This window comes from Melozone crissalis, unplaced genomic scaffold (assembly GCF_028551555.1).
Source record: "Melozone crissalis strain CALT ecotype California unplaced genomic scaffold, PUWL_Pcris_2 ptg000018l_1, whole genome shotgun sequence".
In the NCBI taxonomy this organism is placed as follows: domain Eukaryota; kingdom Metazoa; phylum Chordata; class Aves; order Passeriformes; family Passerellidae; genus Melozone; species Melozone crissalis.
In genome coordinates this window covers 27,767,772-27,785,267 of record NW_026535796.1, presented here as the reverse complement: position 1 = coordinate 27,785,267, position 17,496 = coordinate 27,767,772, and positions in this window count along the sequence as shown.

Below are 17,496 nucleotides of genomic sequence, written 5' to 3'. Positions count from 1 at the left end.
TTTCCATTTTTTCATTATTACATTTATCTTTCTTGGGGTGTTCAGAATAACACAGTTCTCAAAGCAAGACTGAGCAGCTGGCCAACAAACAACTTGCAAAGAACCACATTTCTGATAGTTTAGTCATATAGGTGTCAAAAAATAGTCTTAAACATTTTACTGTGTTTAATCATGGAAAGCTAGTTGGGTAAGTAAACAATTAGATTTAAAGGTATAGTTCCTTAGGTACCTCCTAGCTGGTTTTTGCCTCTTTTGTGTCACAGGAGTCCATGCAGCTAGGTTCTTCCAACTTAGGAATATTCTATGAAGAGCATCAAAAATACAAGGCCAGTTGAAATTAATATTACCTGGATCTTAAAGATACATCTCTTTAAGATATTTATAAATCTATTTTACATTTATATTTATAAATATAAATCATTAAAAGATTTACAATTAAAGATTTACAATTAAAATATATATATATATACATCATCAGAAGATTTGTGCTCTAGTTTGATACTGATAGAAAGAATAAATGACGATTTTTCAGAGCAATGAGTTCAAAAAGAAATATATGTTTAGAAGACTAATGTGTATGGGATGGTGCTATTTTAAACTGACAGCAGCCAAATGTCTCTGCAGGATTTGACTTTCTGAATTAGATGAATTTGGTCATCTCTGACAAGCTTTTAAAAAGCAACTGCAGCTGTGACAGTCTGTTTTTTAAGTTAACATTTTCTGTTATTTTGTCTGAAGTTTCTTGCAGGGTAACAGAACTGTGGAAACATTTCTGCACTCAAAACAAGAAGCCAAGAAACTCCTGGCTTTTCACCAGAACTGAAGCATTCTAGAAAGAATTTCACCTGAGATACTGCAGTGGCAGCATTTACTTTTGTAAATGAGAGCTGCTATTTCCACTTAGGAAGCAATTCCCATTAGCCTGTACATTAAGGAATTTTAGAAAGGTTTCCTATTCCCTCACAAAATCCTTCCATTTCTCAATAATTAAAGTAACACAATTCTCAATGATCTAAATAATATAATAGAGATGAATAAATCATTTGATCACAAGGCCACATTTGAATTGTTATTTATAGTCTCACAAGGGACAAAAATGTTTATCCTAATCAGTATCTCCTATTGTTCAGCTGTTCTTGCTATGTATCAATGAGGCTGTGACTTTAAACTCTCTCTAGATACAAATTCATATTTATTTTGAGGCTTAGACTAGAATCCATATCAGAATCAGCCATACTGTCATGACAGTGAATGCAATTTATGTCAATCATCTGTTTCAGATACCTGTCTCATTTCAATACAACAACTTTTCTGGAAGCAAGAAATCCTTCATAGATAATGAAAACAAATTTCAGTTAAATGCAGTTCAGAACTGTGACTAACCACATAAAACTGAAGAATTTTCTTCTGCAGTGGTTGCTAAAGTTCATCTCCAGCCACATGGAGGAATTCTTATAGCAACTACAAAAACAGTACTGTTGTGTTCCCTTTACAGAACTGAGCAAAGGCCCACTGAACTATGGTTTTTACTTATCATGTCCTCCTCATCTAGATTTATACCTAAAGCAGGCAATTAATTGTATGATAAGAGGGGTCCTCATAGGAAATAATTGTTACATTGCAAAAAGATGCGGTGTTTAATGGGGAACTTCTTAAATCTAAAATTACCTAATTCAAGAGATGTCTGTAAAAGCCAAGGTGTCAGGACACCACTCAGTCTCAGCTGTTAAATTAATCTCAGTCCACAATAGCCCCAGAAGATAACCCAAGCAGGAATTTATAGCTTTCCCCTCTTTCTCTCCCTTTCAGATTTCTTTGTGATTAATTCCTAACAGAATAGGTCCAGATGGACTGGCTTAGGTTTGCTGACTCTGTTGTGATGGCCTTTCTTATGTTTTCTGTTTATGATTTCTGTTTCAAAACTTCAGTCCTGTCCTTCTTCCTCTTCTGTCTTTTTCCCATCTGTGTAGCTAGCTTTATTCGCAACTCTTTTTTCAGGCATGTGTGGATGTTACTTTCAATTATTACAATTTTCACAGTTCTTTGCTGACTGTTGTCTCTTTTGAAGTTCTGCTTTAAGTAATTAAAAGGTTTTAATGGGATCTTGAAAGCTCAAGGTTCTGTTGACATATGGATGAGCAGAACTGGGGATCAGTGTTACCTGATGATTTTATATGACATCACTGGGAAGGAACATCTGTAGCTATGTTGAGGACATGCCTCTACTTTCATTATTTCTTATATTTGAAAGCACAATTTCTTTCTAATGGTAAAATCCTCACCCAGTGATTGAATTGCAGATATTTAAAGAAGGGAATATACGAGATTTTGATGCAGAAAATGAAACTTTTTTTTTCATCCTGTTAATTGCTTGTATTTATCTGACTAAGTAAATCAAATATTCTAAATCTGAACTTCCCACTGTCTATAAAGTCATTTTGGATGAATAAAAAAGTGAAAAGAGACATTGTACTCTAAAATAGAAAATTGTCACAGCTGGAAAATGTTTCTTTCCTCTCCTCAGCAGTGTGAAAAGAGAAAGAGAGAGAAAAACATCATTCTGTTTTTTCAAGCTGCTGCTAATCTCAACCCTGCTGCAGTCAGTCTGTCCCTTCCTCCAGTCAGAGTGACTGGCAGTCATAATAAACATGTTCTTCCCTTTCAAAAGGCAGATCTGGGCACCCTGGCTAGAACTGCTTGCTGACAGGCAGAAATTATGCAAGGTTGTGATGTATTTATCATTATATGCACTTTGTGCTAGGTGTGAACACTCTCAAGACAAAAAGTAGGGTAGCTGTGTTCTGGGAGACTAATTACACACGTCAAAAACTGAACCTCAATTCTGCATCTTTGGATTTTTGCTGTTTGATTGAAAAGTGTTCACAATTGTTTAATGATTTGAAAAATTGGTGAAATCAGTTGTAAGTACTATGCATTTAAAAATGAATATGTGATTATTGACATGGTATATAAACTTAGCTTCCATGTGCCTTAGGGTTATAAGCAGGGATTAGAAATAAGCAAGGGTGCAGTGACGTGAACAAAGACTGCCACTACAGCACCTGTAGGACCATGGTACTTTGGTAAGACAAAACCTCTCAAAAGCAGGTATAATAAAATTTCACTAGTGTTCCTTAGCTGGAACTCTCACATTTTTAACTGACATCTTTTGATGCCAGATAAACAATTCTGCTTGCTGGCTGAGGAGACACACACAGTGGAGAACCAGGCAACAGATAAGGAGTGCATACCTTTTAGCCAATCACTTTCACTAATGCATGATATGTTTAAGAAATCCTTTTACCATAAGCTTGCTTGACACAACCTTAAGACTTATTACTAATCCCTCTAAAGGATTGGTTTTTTTCTTGATTGTCTAATGAAAGAACTCAAGTAAGTGGACTGAGCAAATTAAAAAATGAGGCAGTCTGAGGGAAGCAAGACAGAAAATCATTGATGAAATGCAGGGGGTCAAGAGAGTTTCAAGTGGGATGATTCACAAAGATAGGGGAAATGGTTGTTTAAAGCATAAGAATAAAGATAGGTTATGCAACTCCATGCTTTATTACCCAAATGCAGCTACAACACCATCTGCTCATAGTACTCTTTCTGCACTTTGGGAGATGACTACCTCTGTCTCCCAAGGAACTGGCCCGTGTCCTCCACTCCAAATGTAATTTTCCACTCATTTTTTCAGTAGAACTACATGAGTTTGGCTTTTTGAGAAGCTTCCATATCCAGAGAGCTGAGAAACATATTTTATATTGAACACAACATTTTTACCGCTTACTGACATATTCCTGCAGCACTTCCAGCATCATATATAGAAAATGTTCTTCCTTTGCACTAATTTGAAAACATTCAAGATTCCATCAACAAGTAAATTTGTGGTGGTTTGCCCCTGGCTGAATGCCAGGTGCCCACTAAAGCTATTCTATCACTCCCCTCCTCAGCTGCACAGGGAAAAGGAAACAACATAAGAATCATGAGTTGAGATAAGGGCAGGGAGAGATCACTCACCAATTGCCATCATGGGCATAACAGACTTGATTTAGACAAATTAACTGAATTTATTACCAATCAAAATCAGAGCAAGATTATGGGAAATAAATCCAAAAACACTTTCTCCCCACCCCTCCCTCCTTCCCAAGCCTAACTTAATTCCCAATTGTCTACCTTCTCCCTGCCAGCACCACAGGGCAATGGTGGTTACAGTCAGTTCTTTGAATGTTGTTTCTGCTGCTGCTTCCTCTTAAAGAAGAGGAGACTTTGCTCCACCGAGGGGCGAAGGACAGGAGAGTCTCTTGTGGGAGAGGAGACTTCCTGCTTCAGGAATCCACCTTCTCTGGCGTGGGACTCCTGCAAGTGGAGATCTGCTTCCCCATGAACTCCCATGTGCTGCCGGGGTATACATCCTGCCTCACCATGGTCTGCACCCCAGGCTGCAGGGGAATCTCAGCTCCAGCTGCTGGACCACCTTCTTCTCCTCCTTCTCCACTGACCTTGGTATGTGCAGAGATGTTTCTCTCACATATTCTCACTCCTGTCTTCTCTGGCCACAATTACTCATGTACAACAGCTTTTTATCCTTCTCTTTATAAGTTCTCAAAGAGGTGTTACTGCCATTTCTAATAGGCTCAGCCTACAACACTGACAGGTCTGTCCTGGAACCTTGAGTTAGCATTGGCTCTCTCAGACATAGGGAGTGCTCTTAGCAAAGCAAAGAAACCACCCTTGTAGTCTCCCCCACAGCAAAATCCTGGCCACACAAATGCAATATAAAATTACTGATGGTTAATTAAGGATGTGGGTTTGCCATACCACCAGCAAGGTAAAGGAGATGTCTAAACAAAGGAAGTTAAAATTTTGAGATTAGGCATGATGATTCAAGTGAGGAAATGGTCAAATCAGGGCAGTAGGAGCTTACAGCTCCTGGCTTTAAAGTTCATTTTGCAGAAGTATGGGTTGATAAGGTTGACCCACCACTACATGATACAGCAGTGAGAAAAAGTGTCAAGACAAGTTCTAAAAGGGTGGCGTGTGTCTGAAAATGTGTCATGCAAGTTTAATGAACAATTTTCAAAGAGATACTATAGAATGATAGCTTCAATATTTGTTGTAGACTCAAGATTTCAAGGTCAACATAAACCATAATGGCTTTCTTTTAGAGGCTGCAGAAAAGCAAAACTTATAGTTAAATGTAGGTAATAATAATGAAGATGAGTTTTCTGAAAGCAATGAAGATTGCACTAAATGTGGCAAACTAGAACTACCAAAAAAATTTAAATCTGGCAACAAGCAACACTGAGAAAATGGCCATAATTACTCCTATTCCAAAACTTAAGGATTCATTTATAACTTGTATCCTATCAGATGCATGTTATGCAACATTAATAAGTTCTTTTTGACTTCTTTCAGGCACTTCTCTCTGTGTCAGGCTTAAAGGTATTTGCCATTTGTGATTGGTCTTTCTCTCCAAACTCTATCACAAGTGATGGGGAATGTAGAGGTACAAAGATTTTTGTGAGTTGTTTTTAAAGGGAGGAACGTTTTTCAGAAACAACAACAAAAATATTTACTTCCTATCTTTTCTCTGCTTGTATTGACAACATATCCTATAGAAACAGGAGAAGTATAGATTTTTCAGGACAAAAAACTTGAGGAAAGCTGTGGTACCATGAGTACTATGTAAATGTGGATTTTTTTTTTTTTTCTGTAAGAAACCTTCTGGAGAGACTGTAACTGACATGCCGGTTAAATCTAAATGTAGAAAAGGGCAATAGCAGGCAATGAGGTTAAGCAGAGATCTAAAGATTAGTGGAAGCAATAAACAGAAGGCTTTTAAAAATGAAAACAATATTGAAAGTCTGGGAAGGAGAAAGATATAGGAACTTTAAAGAACAGAAAACAAAAAAATATATTGCAAATTGAGCTACAGATAATTCTCTGGTACATATTTGTAAGTGATCAGAATGCTCATTTAAGTGTAAATAGCAATAAAAGGCTCAAGAACTGGTAGCTGATGAACTAGAGACAATAAATATGGCTAGTTTCATAAAGTGATATGATTGCTGAAGCAATTTTTGTATTTAGAAAAACAAATATATTTAGTAATAAAAGATCTGCTTGAAGAGAATAGAGAAGGCTAATAAAGAATGATAATGTGGAACTGATATTATAAAAATACTATTGAAAAAGAGTTTTATAAGTAAAGTTCAGAAGTTTGATATTTCATGAAAGATTTAAATGAGGGAAAATAAAGCTTAAAACTTATTTATAGCTTTAGTTTTTGCTTTGGCTTGGGTTTTTTCCTCTCTTAAGTTATCTGGACTTTGACCAATTTTAAATTCAGCAATTTAATATTCTTAAAAATAGTTTATTCTAAATGCAAAACACATATAAGAGATGATGACTTTTCTTCAGAGTGCTTTTTTTAGACTGCAGAATAAAATTTGCAGTCATTTATATGGTTCCAATTTATTGCCTCTTTAATATCAATATCCAAATGGGTTTTGCTCACAGAAAGAAGTATAAGTTAGAAGGCAGAAGAATTGGAGAGAACTTTTCTGTTCTGAAATTGTTAAGTGAACATTGAAGCTAAATTAATGAGCTGATTAAGTGGGTTCATTATACTCTCTTTAAGAAAGCTAATGAACATTTTTATTAGTAGATACAAATTGTAAAGTTGCTTTTTACATCAGCCCTCCTTTGGAAATAAATATGAGATGTATTCACCAGTGTAAGTAGAAAACATTCTTCTGAATTTGACACAAAACAAAGGAAAAGCAGTGCTGCTGACCATCACACACTACTGGCTACCTGCTCCAAGTTTCTGACCTTGAGTGATCAGCTTAGGGCCTACTGTTCAATGTGTCCCTTCCTAATAGGAACAAGAGTGTCTGTATTGTAAGAGCTTCCTGAGCTGTCCTTTTCTGTGCATTCATGTACACACACACGGAGTGGATGAGGTTTTAATATTCTGTAGAGACGTATATTTAGATTATGTAAGTGCTCTTCAAATGTATTATAGGGGTTGGAGGCACAATTTTCTTGTGTGAAAAAAATAACCGGTAGAGTAAAAGGCTCTTTATTTTTTTGATATAAAAGCTAGTGTCCAGCTTAAATCACAGTTGATAAATATTTTAATTCATTTTAAAATACAATTAAAAATAGTATTAAATTAAAAATAGTAAAATAATATTAGTAAATATTATTTATTCATTTGTATTGTATTCTCTAGCCCCTTATTTCATAATGCAAAATAGAAAAGAATAGTACAAAAATTAACATTCAGTCTTATGCATTAAAAAAATCAAATATTTTCCATAGAAGTACCTTCTCTGACTGATGAGTGGCCCAGAAGTTTGTACCATTCGTGTATTTTATGCAGGTAACTCCTTTGGTTTGTTTCATGTTGAGAACCAGCTCCAAATAAAGTTCCCACGCAGTTTCACATTTGCTTAATGCAGGTGCAATTACACATACTCAAATGGAACCAAGTTGTCTGCATTTCTGGCTGAGTAAATATGGTGCAAAGAACCATTTTATGTTCCATGGAGTTGTGCAAGACTTTTCACAAGAACTCATGTGCTCTGTTTCAAACCCAGCCAGCAACTGAGCCCCATGCAGATGCTTGTTTCCTCTCCTTGGTACCTCTGGGAGAGAATCAGAAGAGTGAAAATGAGAAAACTAGTGGGTTGAGATAAAGACAGGTCAATAGGGAAAGAAGCTGCATGTGCAAGGAAGGCAAAAACCCAAGGAATTCATTCACCACTTTCTGTGGGTGTTCAGCCATCCCTGGGAAAGCAGGACTCTGACATAAGGTGACTTGGGAAGACAAACACAATCACTGTGAGCCTTCTCCCCTTACTCCATTTTGACCACTCTTTATATATTGATCATGTTGTTGTGTGGTATAAAATATTTCTTTGGTCACCTGGGGTCAGTTCTGTGCCCTCCCAAATTCTTGTGCACCTGCAGTCCCCTCACTGGTGGGGTGATAAGCAGAAAAGGACTTGAGTCTATGCAAGCCCTGCAGAGCAATAACAAAAACATCCCTGAATTATCAGTGCAGTTTCCAGCACAAACCTAAAACATAACTAATTAAATTAGTGTGAAGAAAATTATTTACTGTGAAGTAAATTAACTATATCCCAGCCAAAAATAGCACACCATAGGTTAGAATCTTGGTGTGACAGCTACAGACTTCTCCCTTGTAGCCACTTGTCCTACTTATTCTTTAATATCTTTTCACACCAACTCTCAGAGGGCCACACAAAATTTGCAAAATTGCCTACTTTTGTGCTGGCTCTGAGAGCACAGTATCAATATTTAATTTCCCCAAATCAATTCACTTCTCTGCTTTGGACAACACAATGTTTGATACTGGTTCATTCATGTTTAAAAGGCAATTCTTGTATCATTTTCTCACTTCAAGGAAAGTTAAATAAGAGCGTAAAAAAAGCTACATAAAGAAAAAATATTTGGTCAAAAGTGAAAACTTGAAAGCTGCATGTCAGGTGTAGCAGAAAGAAGTATCAAAGGAGTCAAGAATGGGCATCAAAAGGCAAAGGGAGAAAAAACATGGTGAAGCACTGTTCCAAGGGAACCACGAGACACAGGAAAAATCCCAGCAGAGCAAGGGTGAAGACCTGAGAGGCATAACAAACCAGTTTTGTTGAAACCAGTGACTAAACTGAGGGGTTTAGACATCTTAGTGTCTATGCAGAAAACTAATTAACAACATTAGTGATGGCATTCTCATTGGTGACACAGGAGAAAAAGAATTTTACTTTTGAAACTACCTGAGTGTCACTGACATCCATTTATGTAGGTAGGATTGTTGTTACAGACATATTACAGACAAAAAAGATACTACCTTACCTTGATGGAACAGAACACCCCACTAAAATGATTTCAATCTGACACAAATCATTTACTACATTAAACTGCACAATTACCAGAAATAATCGAGCAAAAAAAATTATGTAAGTAAATGAACAAAATATTTTTTTCTATGTTTATTGATTTTTACTCTAATTTTTCACCAATTAAAACATATTTATCCTCCTTTGAAAGGCAAAATTTAATGTGAAAGTGTATAAATTAATCTTTCTCCTTTTCCCTCTATTAATAGGTATATATATATATATATATATATATATATATATATATATATATACACCCCTCTGTATAGCTCCCATTCACATTAAGAAAATGGAACCTACTCATATTTTCAGAGCACACTTCTAGACAAAAAAATTTGCTTGCTTAGCTTTTCAGTACAATGAGAAGAGATAAATAATAACTATTTTTGAGTTTGAAGGATAAAAACCCCATGTCTTGCCAAATGGTGGATGTTCTGATTCCTTTCCCAGAAGGAGTCACACCGAAAATGTCCAACAGGAAAAAGCCTAACACAGAACAATGTGGAAAATTGAATTTTGAGCAAATCCAAAGAAATCTTTCAGTCCATCAGCCTCAAAAGCTGTTAAAAAATTTTTCTAAGTAGTACATGCTTGTTTTCCAACTGTCTAGTAAAAAGAAAATACCTGCTTCAAGTGTGCATTGTACAAGGCAGCAGCCTAAGATTTTTTTACTAGGAGTCATATAGAACATACCTGTGGGCTCATAATGACTCCAGCATAAAGGAGAGTTGCTATGTTCATTTAGTTATCTCCCTGGAACTATCTTTCCTGAAATTATTAGCTGCCTACTTTAACATTTCTAGTAAAAATATTTGTTACTAATGCAATAAGCTCAATGTGGCTTTTTACATAAACAAAAGAAGATCAGGCAAAAAGAAACATAAAAATCTAAACCTGTAGCTTTTTTATTTTAGATCCCAAAAGTTTTCTGTTCACTCGAGAGCAGAGAGATTAACTCTCACCTATTTAATTTGCTTGTGGAAAACCTGAACATTTAGATAACAACATTGAAGCTGTGCTCATTTCTCCTAGGTAACTGTCTCAGGATTTCACCTTTTATAACAAAACTATAAATTTACAAGTACTAAGAAAAATGGTCACATCTATACATGCATAGGATATCTAGTTTGATAAACTGCTTCTGTCTAGTGATTTTAGTGTTGTCCTGAAATTTTGCAAACTGCTTTTACACTTTTTTTTCCAGACCTGAAACGACAAGATACTTGTACCAAAAAGTCATTTGCAAAAAGGATGGGGAGAACAATCCTAGTCTCTGTGTCAGTGAAAAATAGCACTCATTTCAGTTCTGTCAAAGTAAAAACAAAGTAAACAATATTTGGACATTAAAAGGTATTTGGAATTAGATTGAGCAGTATCATTTTTATAAATTCATGGAGTTTATATTCAAAACAATTAATTGCATTTAAAGCAGAATTCAGTTAAAAATTGCCTCTGGATAAGGACTTTAATCCATAATAATCCAATCATAGGTGTACCAATGCAATATAGAACACTGAAAAAAAAATTAAGAAATAAACCAGGAAATACTAAAGTAAAACACAGTTCCATTTTTTATTGTTTTTCTTTCTTTAATGTTTCCTAAGGTCCCAAAGCTAAGCAAATGTTGATAGTACTCTCAAGGACATTTTAACAGGAAGGGTTCAGAAAGGTGACTCCAAAAAGGGAGGATTTTAACATTATTTAATCTGAAAAACTAGGATAAATTGAGCTTATCCCAATTTGTAAAATCAGTTTAAATATGATGCATTGGAAGAGAATAATTTAATTTCAAGAGGTCAGGAGTTTGCCTCTGTGTGTGTATTTAATAGGTCACAAAGTTTGCATCAAAGGAAGTTTGTCCTTCCAAATTGTAGGATATTGTCAAACACCCATGACAAAACCCAGGGCTGAACACACAGTTTTAGGTGTGGGTTTGCAAAACTCTTAGAGAGGACTAATTCATGGTGTCTTTTAGATTGGTTCAAAATATTTTCTCTTTTTCTTCAAATGCGTGTAATTGATGTGCAAATCTCAGGTGGGTTTTGTAGGAGGTATTTGAGCAAAAAGTTTGACCTGAGCAGTGAGCTGGTTTTGGGGATGAATTCTAGACTCCAGTTACGGTCAAGACAAGAGTTTACATAATCTCTTTTTTGGCATGTTCAAAATATATTCATCCTGTAAAGAAGTATAACAGCTGGTGTTTTCAAGATGTCAGCAAAAGCTAAGATTCAAAGGGTCAGCCTACAATTGAGCTTGACACATTTTATTTACAGCTGCTGCAGGAAAATGGAGGGAAACCCATGTGAATCTAAGAGCTGGAATACCTGGCAATAAATTATTTTTTTAGTTGATGCAAGACTGAGTTTGTTTCAGATTTGCCTATGATTGGTTTTGATTAATCTCTGCTAACTTCCGTAAATTTTAAGGTACAGGTGAAAAGAAGAAAGGTTTTTGATATTGCGATCCTTTCTGCCTTTAGACTGAAAAAATTCATCAGTATTGTTTTTCTCAAATATTTATCTTCCATAAAAAGGGAGAGGGAGGAAACTAGGGCATTGTTTTTAATCAAGTAGAAGCTTTATTATATTCCCTGAGGTAACAGAGGTCTTGTTTCCATCCTGTATTTTCCTATATAAGGCACTGTCTATGCTTCCAGGTTCACTTTTTACTTCTGTTGATACTTAATCCTTTAAATTTGTGGTAGAAATTCAATATCTGAACACAGGCCTTAAGAAATGGAAGTGCCAATATCTGTTTTTCTTCAATTTGTTTTTCAGACAGACCCTATAGAAATTTCTGTCAGAGACAATACATTTGCCTTATTTTATCCTATTTTTTTCTTCAAGTGCCCCTTCCTTCGCCTGCAATAAATAGCAGATTCTTTGCTTGCAGCAGCTTCTACCAGAACAAAAGTTAATCAAAAAACATATGTTACCTGTGCTGTCATAAGCAACAGAAAGTCTATGAGAGCCTTTCTACTTTCTGTGCTGTCAGGCATAGGTTTAGATGAGATAGATAAGATGTTGCTTAAACTTGCTACGGGCATTTTTTCCCAACAGCTCTCATCTGTTTCCAGTGAACCATTTTATCAAGGTACTATTTCACTGGAGTGTGAAGTGGCAAAAGCTATCCTCATACAAGCTGTTCTGTTGTAAATGTCATTTATGTTTAGGCTTTTATAACTGTTGTTTTATTTTATGCATAATTTCTAGTTAAAATATCTAATATTTACATGGAAGTCTTATAACTTCCCTACAAAGTTATGAAAATCATTGTCTTGATGAGAGAGGCTTGGCTTGATGGAATGATCCAGATTTGAAATTCTAAGCTATTCTCATCTAAATGCAAACTGACTACTAAAGAGACAGACTATCCAGAAAATATGTGATTTATTTGCTGTTTAATGCAGAACAGACTTTTTTAAAAAGTGTTCCTATTATTTACTAGACCAGAGGAGTTCTGAGCAATAAGCACATTCTCCATTTGAAATGTGGCTTTCTGAACATAGAGAAGTGCAGATGTGAAAGGGTCAGAAGCAAGCCACACAAGCATGTAAATTGTTTTTCTAATCCATACCAAAACCCCCTATGCTCTAGTTTACTTACATAATGTTTCCTTTTCGATTACTATGCAGTCAAGAAAAGCCAGTCATAAATATATTCACACACAGTAGTATGTGACTTTACTCATGAACAGAAAAACTACATGTTTTTTCCTGTGACAAAGCTGTCTTATGACATTTCTTGTACTGAGACTGAGAAAAATGGCAAAATCCATGGACAGAAAAATCCTCTACCATGCTTGTGAAAAAATGTTTCACTTACAATAGGAATATCATAATTACTGTTTCTCTCAGCAGGCTGGAATTCTCATGTTTAATACTGGACTGTTATTTTGTTTTTAAACACTAATTCTACCAGACTCAGCAAAGCTTATGTCTCTTCCTAAGGCATATCCTGCTGAAGTGTGTACAGTGACCGCGGAGCCCAGCACACAAATGGCATTTCAGCAAGTAGGTATTCACTGTACATGAGTAGATGGTGCAGACTGATAAAAGTGTGGATCAAGTCACATTAGAGCCTGAATCTCCGGGGAGATAATGCAGCTTGTCAATGAGACATCATGAGTGCCCTGTGGAAGAGGGGGGAAAAGCCACAACATCTACCTAAAGTATCATGGGAAGGAAGTTAATATCCATAAACTCTCTATACATGAAAAAACCTCTCATACATGAGGCCCTTAAAGAGAGTGATCTGAAGCATGTTCTGAATTTACTTCATGTTGAAATATGAGTCAAAAAGCAACTGGCCTCCTGGTCTAGACATAATTACTGCTTGTCAACATAAAGACCTATAAACTTTGGTGAACTATTTTTGTTTCATAGAAGAAAACCTAAGTGAAAACTGCCTAATCTGTTTTGGGAAATCCATCTTCTTTCATGTTAGGCAGAAGTCCAGAGACCTTACCTGTCCCCTTGAAGTAATACTATTTTAAGGGAGTCTTTATTTTCCATGCTATCATATGCTTTTTAAGTGGAACAGCTAGTGAAACTTTGAAAGTGGAACACAGTGGAGCTGAGCTGAATAATAAACTAAAATTTGCTTCTAGCCAAAAAAAGTTTAAACTCTTTTTCCTTCTTTTTTCTGCTATGCTTCCATGTCTTTACTTCCTAGCAGTTCCCAAAGGACAGAAGATAATAGCCTTCAACACAGACACTGCAGAATGGGTAAGATGTCTGTAATGTATAATTCAGCTTGACTTCTCCAGTATGCAGCATAAGAAATGGTACTGTTATCACCTTTTACAAAGAGTTAGCATTCATTTATTAGTTGCATTTCCTTTTCTTTAAATCCTGTATAGGCTAATCTGCATGGGAGAAAACATCGAAGGGAATGATGAATAGACTGGACTCTCCAGGGAATAAGGATTATTTATGAAGTTACTCCAGTTCAGTGAACAGTGAAATTCATGTCAAAGTGTGTGACTTGGAGCCCAGTGAATTACAAACTTCACTCCAGGAGAGGAATTGAAACCTGGAGTTCAGAGGAAAGCTGTGACAAGGCAGTGTTTCAAGTACATTTTCTAACAAACCTTTTCTACCACATGCATAAAGTCATAACTCCAAAACTGTGCAGATTTTGGATCACAGATATTATTTACTCTTTGCACTTATTTCACCATGTTATACAACTAGCTTTGAAGTGACAGGCAAGCTTATTTTTAGTCATTAACACAATGAAGTTTTAAAATGTTTACAATTGAAGTGTGTGTGTGAGAAATTACTATAGAAAACATTCTGCAGAGGGTGTTATCAGATTTTCTTGTCTATGTGGTATTTTAGAATCAAAGATAGCATTTTATGGAAAAACTTACTAATGTTGAGCATCACCCTGTCTCTTTATCACTTCCTGTTTATTTTCAGACCAGATCTCACATCAACACAATGGTGCTAGCAGAAACTCTTTTGGTTGTGATTCAAATCACTCAGTTTTATTTCTGTTTCTCATTCAACTGCTGCCCTACAAAAAAACATATTCTGCTCCTCTATATTTTGCATGCTGCAAAGGCAGGTAAGGTCCACATATTTAAGCTTGCCATCAAGCATTTGTATATATTCAGTGGACTTCATCTTCATGAGAATATCACCCTAAAAGTACTAAGGAAAAACAAATGAAACAAGCATGTAACAGATTCACAGTAAGCACATGTCTTCTTAATAAAATGTGCTGCTATGAGTGGCTCTGAGTTGCCTCCTGGATTTCTTTATCTGGATTAAAAAGACATAAGGAAGAGCAAGTTAACAGAAAAAATATGGGACATTGTAGACTGTGTCATTCTTCTTAATTCCTTCAGATTCTATGTTAGAAAGTTGCAGTGGTGATCTATATATAACTTCTTAGCATCTCTCAGTCATCCAACAAATCAAGCAGGATTTTTAGGGGCAATCATCAAATGTTCTACACAAAGTCTGGTGCAGGTATCCAGAGTGGAACTGGGCTTCCTACCCTGTATCCTATTTTCCTCAGGCTATTGACATGTAAGCCATTCAGAACTAGACTAAACCCTACTTTACCCAGGCAGCTTCCTCCCTTCAGGTCTTTTTTCTTTCCTTCACTATTTTAATCAATTTTTATCACAGCTTTCCTTTCTGGAGGGATGCCAGGAAGGGCTATTTAGCCTTCCATCCTTGTTTTTTTGTATTTTCAGCCTTCTCTCTTTCACCCTGACTCTGCCACCTGAGGTCGGGGCACATGGTGCCTGTCACTGAGGCAGAGCCTGAAGCTTTGTCCCGTGCATGTGAGTTGGCTGATTGCATTAGGGTGGCTGTCACAGCATGGACAGAAGGTGGGCGGTTTTGAAGGATCTCTTCTCTATGAAAATGTGGCTGTAAGAGCACAGTCACCCTGAGGACTGGAGGATCTGGGACACACAATATTTTTATTATTTTTTTCAGTATGGCCCAGCAAGAAGTAGATGAAAAAATCATGCAGTTGAAAAAAAACAAATAAACCATTGACACAACATATGTAAGACAACCCTCTAACTGTAAAAGTCTTTTAATCATGTACTGATGTTCTCATCCTTGATACAGACTAGCATGATGTTCCAAAGCCCCTCTGTAAAAGTGATTTTTTTATTCCTCCTAATTTCTCTTCAAATTCTCTTCTGCTGTAGGACAATCAGAAAGCAGAAATCTAAACAGCAGAGCCTACAAAGATCTGTTGTTACTGCTCTTATTTGATCAGGAATTCATAATTCTGGTACTTCTGTTGTTAATTTATCTCTGTTCCCTTCTCTAACCTGCTTCCTTGCTGCACCCACCTACTTAGGGTTTGCAATCCCAGTGGCATTCTGTTAGATTTTTCCCAGTGGTCTAGATGGGTATGTCCTACAAGTTCCTCAGAAATAACATAACTTTATTTCTTGTTAATTAATATCTACATTTCAGTGAGTGTTTGGACTCGATGACAGAATGCTGGTGTCTTGTCACATTGAACATCATTACAGAGTCCTTAAACACTTAGAAACAGAAGTCTCAGATTATCAATGAAACTCAGGAATTTCTGTAACAAAATAGAACCGTATAATTGTTAAGGTTGAAAAAGACCTCCTATATCATTAAATGCCCCTGCTAATCCAGCACCACTCTGTTCACCACAAAACCACAACTGTAAGTGTCACATCTACGTGTCTTTTAAATACCTCCAGAAATGGTGATTCTGCCACTTCCCTGGGAAACCTGTTCCTGTGCCTGAATCCCTATTCCCTGAAGAAGTTTTTTCTCATATACCACATAAAACTCCCCTGGCACAACCTATTTTGTCTCATTCTGACACCTGTTACTTGGGAGAAGGGACCAACCCCTACCTCCTACATCCTCTTCTCAGGTATTTGTAGGAACAATAATGTCCCCTCTGAGCCTCATTTTCTCCAGGCTGAACACCCCCAGCTCCCTCAGCTGCTCCTCTTATGAACTGTGCCCCAGACCCTTCTCCAGCTCTGCTGTCCTTCTCTGGACATGCTCCAGCATTTCAAAGTGTTTCTGAGTGATCCAGTGTGATCAAGTGTACTAAGTGATGCAGGACACAGGATTGGAATTGTGGCCTCACCAGTGCCAAGTACAGAGGTCAATCACCTTCCTGGCCCTGCTGCCCACACTATTTCTGGTACAAGCCAGGATGTCACTGGTCTTCTTGGCCACCTTGGCACATGCTAGCTCATGTTCAGCTCACTGTCAACCAACAATTCCAGGTTCTTTGTCCACTGGGCAACTTTCCAGACCTGAAACCCAAGGCAGTAGTGCTGCCTGGAGTTTTTGTGACCCAATTGCAGGACCTGGTACTTGGTTTTGTTGAACACTATAACTCTGCCCTTGGCCAGATCCCTCTGCAGAGCCTTCCTGCCCTCCAGCAGATCAACACTGACACCCAGCTTGGTGCCGTCTGCAAACTGACCGAGGATGTGCTTGATCCCCTCATCCAGATCATTGACAAAAACATTAAATGGGGCTGGTCCCAATACTGAGCCCTCGGGAGCTACACTTGTGAGCAGTCACTGTTTGGACTCTGCTTCATTCACCACCAGTTTCTGGCCCAGCCACCCAGCCAAGAGTGGACCCATCCAAGCCATGAGCAGTCAGTTTCCCCAGGAGAAGGCTGTGGGAGACATTGTCAAAGGCTTTACTAAAGCCCAGGAAGGCAATATCCGTAGTCTTTCTATCATCCACTAAGCAGGACTCCTTGTCATAGGTGGAGATGATGTTGTTTGGGCAGGACCGGCCTTTCATGGAGCCATGCTGGCTGGGCCTGAGTCCCTGGCTGTCCTGTGTGTACAGCATGCTGGCACTCATCAGGATGATCTGTTCTGTGACCTTCCCTGGCACTGAGACTGACAGGCCTGCAGCTCCCTGTACCCTCCTTCCAGCCTTTTCTGGATGCACATCATGTGTGATAACCCCCAGGCAGCTGTGGCTTCCCCAGCTCCGCAGGGCTGCAGGTAGTGATGGAGGGGGCCTCAGGGATCACTTCTGTCACCTCCTCTGGTACCCTTGGGTGGATTCCATCTGGCC